Raw genomic sequence first — 6,111 nt, forward strand, 5'->3', positions numbered from 1 at the left:
AAAGGGCCTAGGTCCCTGCTACAGTGGGGCTGTGGGAGTGGGGACATTTTGCAGGGCCTTCCTGCCAGGAGGAGCTCTGCAAGGTGCAGCCAGGCGGCCGGTAAGATCCGTTCCCCTCACCCCACGCCCTGGTGTCCTGTCGCTGCAGGATCTGATCGGCCTCCATTGACAGGAGCAGGAGCTACTGGTGGGAGAAGTGGGCCCCAGGCTGAGCAGCAAAGCAAAGGTCAGCCCATTGCACCAGACTGGCTTAGGTGGCCTGCTGGGGCGGACGCTAGGGGCCCAATCCCCTGGGGGGGTTAACTCCCAGCAACATCAGACAAAGACGAAGCAGGCGGGGATTCAAACCCTGCACCTTCCCATCCTTGCTCCTTCGCTGCACTCCCCCATCCATTCCCACCCCCTTCCTCGCTCCTTCTCTGCACCCCATCCCCTACCCTATCCCCCAACAACCCCCCACACCTCCACCCCATCTTCACTCCTTCCCCAGACTCCCTCACATCCCATCCCCCTTCCCTCCCCCACTCCCATTCTTCCCTGCACCCCATTCTCCCACCCCATCTCCTTCCCCACAGCCCCCCCCACCTCCACCCCATCTTCACTCCTTCCCCAAACTCCCTCACATCCCATCCCCCTTCCCTCCCCCACTCCCATCCTTCCCTGCACCCCATTCCCCCACCCCATCTCCTTCCCCATAGCCCCCCACGCCCCACCCCATCCCCCTCCGTCCCCGCACCCCCCCACACCCAACCCCTTCCTCCTTCCTACCCTGCACCCTCCATCCCCCCTCCCTGTACCCCCCATCTCAGAGCCAGGAGCAGCACATTGACCTCTCTGTTGGGGGGCGTTCCAGGCTCTCTCCCTCTTTCCCCTCAGGCTACGCCTTGCTTCTCTCTCTCTTCAGCTCACCTTCCCGCCCCTGCGCCCCAGGCCCCGTCCCTCCCAAGCTCATCGCTCTGCCCCCTCATCGCTGCCTGGCCCCTCGTGCGCAGCGCAGGGGGACCCCGCCGCCCTGGGCGTTGCCTTCAGCCTCCCGCCAACTGCCCACTTCCAACTGCCATTCCCCGGGGCCGCGGAACCTCCCGGGGCCAGCCCCCTGCCCCCTCGGCCAGGGGCTCGGCGCTCCCTGAAAGGCGGGGGGGGGGCCCCCCGATCGCACCACAGCTATCCGCTTACATCCAGCTCGCGCCACCGGGCTGAAAACAGCCGTGTGGGCATTCCCACAAAGGCGGGAGCCCGGGCTCCCAGACCCAGCCGCCTCGCAGGGTGTTGTCACAGCCCAGGCTCCAGTCCAAGTGTAACGCCGGCAGAGCCCGGTCGTCGGCAGGCGGGATCGAACCGGGGACCTCTGGAGCTTAGTGCATGAGCCTCTACCCATGAGCTCAAACCCAACTGGCTGTTAGCTGAGGCTCTAGAGCAGACTCATTAATCTCGCTCTAAGTGGTCTCAGGGCCACTAGACGGGACAGAGAACACCACACCCAAGAGGTGTGTGGGTTACACAAGCAGGAACACCTACACTGCTATTTTCAGCCGTGTAGCACAAGTCCGAGGTCTGACTCGCTGCTGTGGTTTGGTTTTGCAGTGTAGACGCATGAGATCGGTGCGTCAGGGCCAGGGTGAAAGGAGCGGGGTGTGTTAATGAGGAAAGGCTGATGGTTTTAAAACTTTAAGTTGCTAAGAATAAGCCATCAGTCTGTTGTCAGGAGCAAGTTTATTCCAGCATAGATCTAAATCCACCATGGACAAGGCCAATATACCGGGCAACGTCCTGCTTAAAACACTACTTTGTTCTTATTTATTTGGCTGAATCCAGTGTTAAACCATTACAGAGAAAGCCAATGGAATGGGGGGAAAAAATGGAAGTTCAGACTTAGCCAGAATTGTAGGAACTCATTACTCAAAAAATTCATGTTATTGTCTCTCTTTCAACAACTTCAATTTACAGTTTGGGTGTGTCCCCCCTTTAAAATTTGACAGCCTTTAAAAAACTAGGGATTTTAAACTGAGCTGGTTGGGAAATAGTCCCCTCCCCCCCCAGTTAATTATTTTTCATTTTTGTCAAAAAAAAATCACTACAAAATTGATGTTTTGGTGAAATTTCAGCCAGAATAAATACTTTTTATGATAAAATATTAGAATTTTCAGTCAAAAGCAGACAATTTGCATGATAAATTTCATTTCATCAGAAAAATTTCAACTAGCCCTACTTTTAAACCTCTAACAGTCACAGGTAGTCTTTATCTTATTAGCCTAGTAACACCCATTGTGAACAAGTATTTGAAAATTAAAATAGTTACTATCAAAGTTGTCAAGCACAAAACCTTCACCTTACCTTGCATTTGTTTTGTTCTGATTTCTAATATGGCCAGAGGGCTGCACTACAAATAAAACCGTAGCTTCTGTATTCACAGCTACATAAATTACCAGCAACTTAGTAGGGTTTGGTTGGTTTCACAGGATATGGCTACAGCTGGGAATGAACTGTCCATCCCTGTAGACAGATTCAGTTAGCAGTTCCTGCAGACACTCGGGCTAACCGTCTGAGCTTCGATCCAGGGACAATTGTGGGCTTGAGACCCCAAGCCACAACATCCACACTGCTATTTTTAATGCTGAAAATGTATCGAAACTTACAAGAATTCTGCATTTAGGCACAGGATTGCTGTAGGTTTCATTACTTTGTTGGGTCACAAGAGGTATCCAGCAGACAATTCAGAAGGGAAGAGAGACACAACTTCAAACCAAAACAAGTCTGATGGGTGTCATTTCAGATGAGCGTTCAGGGTCTTTTTCAATCAATTTACCTAGTACTGTGGTGGATTCTCCATCACTTGAAGTCTGTGAATCCAGCCTGGATGTCTTTCTAACGGACACACTCACCAGAAGTGAGTGGCTTGAAGCAGAAATCATCGTGTGAGTTTCTTTGGCCTGTGTTATACAGAGATCAGGATGGTCCCTTCTGGCCTTAAAAGTGATGACTCCTAATTGTAAGTTTCCTTGTTTTCATGTACTACAATATAGTTAAGTGGGAAGAAAGCCAGAAAATTATTTTTATAGCTATATTTTTAAAAACCACACCACTGCAAATAATGCACTTTGTGTAGCCAGCACTTGATCTTTTCCCTTTATCTGTACAAAGTCTGTGTAATTCTTTGCTGGTATTTTTATGGGTTGAGTTAAGTTTCCTTGACGCATCAAAGATCCATCATCAAGCCCTCCTCCTAATGGAAACAAACCACAGTACACCAACAATTGACGAACTGCTCAAGTCAGAAAGATGGAACACTATTTTGATCATTTCTGAAGAGGAAAAAATAACACCAATACCAGCATGTCAGCATTCCCATGATCCAATAACCCAACATTTACAAATGATTAAGGAAAAGCGCTAGATAGAAAATGGTTTTCCACAGAACATTTTGACTTTTTATTAAAAACCAACCAAACAAAAACAAAGGTCAGCTGAAAATGGCTAAAAACCACACACACAAAATAGTTTCCTCATGAACGAAAATTGATTATTTTTTTTTGCAGAAAGCAGACACTTTGCATTTTGTCCAAAAAAAGAAAAATTTTCCATCTCTAAAAAAAAAAGGGTTACGTGGAAAATTTGTGCCCAGCCCTATTCTTAGGGAACTATTTTAACCTCATTTTTCTGCAGAGGAGACTTGTAGTGAAGAAAACACAGAAATGATGAAAACTTGGATAATTGTGTACACGCATCAGAACCTAACGTAAGAACAGCCACACTGGATCAGACCAATGGTCCATCTAGCCCAGTACCCTGTCAATGGCTGATGCCAGATGCCTCAGAGAGAATGAACAGAACAGGGCAATTCCGCAGTGATCCATTCCATGTCGTCCAGTCCTACCTTCTGTCAGTCAGAGGCTTGGGACACCCAGAGCATGGGGTTGCATCCCTGACCATCTTAGCTAATAGCCATTGATGCATCCATTCTCCAGGAACCTATCTAATCCTCTTTTAAACCAGTTACATTTTTTGCCTTCACAACATCCTCTGGCACTGAGTTCCACAGGTTGATTGTGCATTGTGTGAAGAAATACTTCCTTATGTTAGTTTTAAACCTGCTGCCTGTTAATTTCATTGGGTGACCCTTGGTTCTTGTGTTATATGAAGAGCTAAATAACACTTCTCTATTTACGTTCTCCACACCAGTCGTGATTTTATAGAGCTCTATCTTATCCCCCTCCCCGCCCCGCCCATTGTCTCTTTTCCAAACTGGACAGTCCCAGTCTTTTTAATCTCTCCTCATATGGAAGCGGGTCCCTAATCATGTTTGTTGCCCTTCTCTGTATCTTTTCAAGTGCTAATAGATCTTCTTTTGAGATGGGGTGTCTAGCACTGCACACAGTATTCAAGATGTGGGCGTGCCATGGATTTACATAGTAACATTATGATACTTTCTGTCTTCTTATCTATCCCTTTCCTAATGGTTCCTAACATTCTGTTCGCTTTTTGACAGCCACTGCACACTGAGCGGATGTTTTCAGAGAACGATCCACGATGACTCCAAGATCTCTTTCTTGAGTGGTAACAGCTAATTTAGACCCCAACATGTTCTAGGTATAGTTGGGATGTTTTCCAAAGTGCATGACTTTGCATTTCCCATCACTGAATTTCATCTGCCACTTTTCAGAGTAGCAGCCGTGTTAGTCTGTATCCGCAAAAAGAACAGGAGGACTTGTGGCACCTTAGAGACTAACACATTTATTTGAGCATAAGCTTTCGTGAGCTGCCACTTTGTTGCCCAGTCACCCAGTTTTGTGAGATCCCTTTGTAACTCTTCACAGTCTGTTTTGGACTTAACTATCCTGAGTAATTTTGTATCATCTGCAAACTTTGCCACCTCACTTGCTTACCTCTTTTCCAGATCATTTATGAATACATTGAACAGCACAGGTCCCAGTACAGATGCTTGGGGGACCCTGCTATTTACCTCTCTCCACTGTGAAAACTGACCATTTGTTCCTATCCTTTGTTTCCTGTCTTTTAACCAGTTGCCAATCTATGAGAGAACCTTCCTGCTCATCCCATGGCAGCATTGTTAATGAAAGGGAAATGATAGACCAGATTGTTGAGTGTATTTCACTAAACATAGATCTGGGCCTTTGTAATCTGACCTCAGGTTTGCTACAAATCAGGTTTAGTGTCTTCGTGGTAAATTATCTGTAAGCAATGACTTCCCTCCCTTTTCCACGAAACTGTGATCACACAGATAGGTTTGGAATACACCTTATCTTCTCTCTAAAGTACAGCCACATCCAAAGGATAGTTGTCCTCTCCCATATACTATAAGAACGGTGCCATATTCCTTATAAAGGGATTAGTCTAGTAAGACATTATTACTTTAGAGTGGAGTGTGGAATTTAGACCAAAAGTTTGAAATTCAAACTGGAAATAAGATGCAAATTCTTTAGCTGAGAAGCCACTGGAACAGATTACCTAGGCTTTAAATCAAGGGTGAATATCTGTGTAGGTATTCTGTGCTTCAACCATAAATTAAAACTTGACTAAAGGGATCAAACCAATACATTAACTAAAACCATTAATTAATTAACTAACTCATTAAAACTAAGAACCTATTCTTGCCATTTTGAGAAGTTACAGATGGGCTCAAATTCAGTTTCCACTCTGCCACACCTGTCCGGGATCCTAGGGGGGAAACGGACACACTATTCACATTATTGTCTTACAGCAAAAGTCAAGCCGATCTGGGAAATGAAGGTGTATCCCGGGAGGGGCGGGCCAGGCTTGTTAACAGGTCCATCAGCTTGACGTGGCTAACGCAATCCCTCCCCAGTTTCATAGAATATCAGGGTCGGAAGGGACCTCAGGAGATCATCTAGTCCAACCCCCTGCTCAAAGCAGGACCAATCCCCAATTTTTGCCCCAGATCCCTAAATGGCCCCCTCAAGGATTGAACTCACAACCCTGCTCAAACCCCTGAGCTCTCTCTCCCCCAGGGTGTTGAAAGTTTGAAAGACAGAGGCCTGCAGAATCTTTCAGGCAATGCAGGGGAGCTTTTAAGCCCCCCTCCCCGCATAGTACAGCGCAGAGGGGTAATGCAGGCCTTTCCCCAATTTAAGA

Source organism: Lepidochelys olivacea, assembly GCF_965140295.1.
Source record: "Lepidochelys olivacea isolate rLepOli2 genome assembly, chromosome: 8".
In the NCBI taxonomy this organism is placed as follows: domain Eukaryota; kingdom Metazoa; phylum Chordata; order Testudines; family Cheloniidae; genus Lepidochelys; species Lepidochelys olivacea.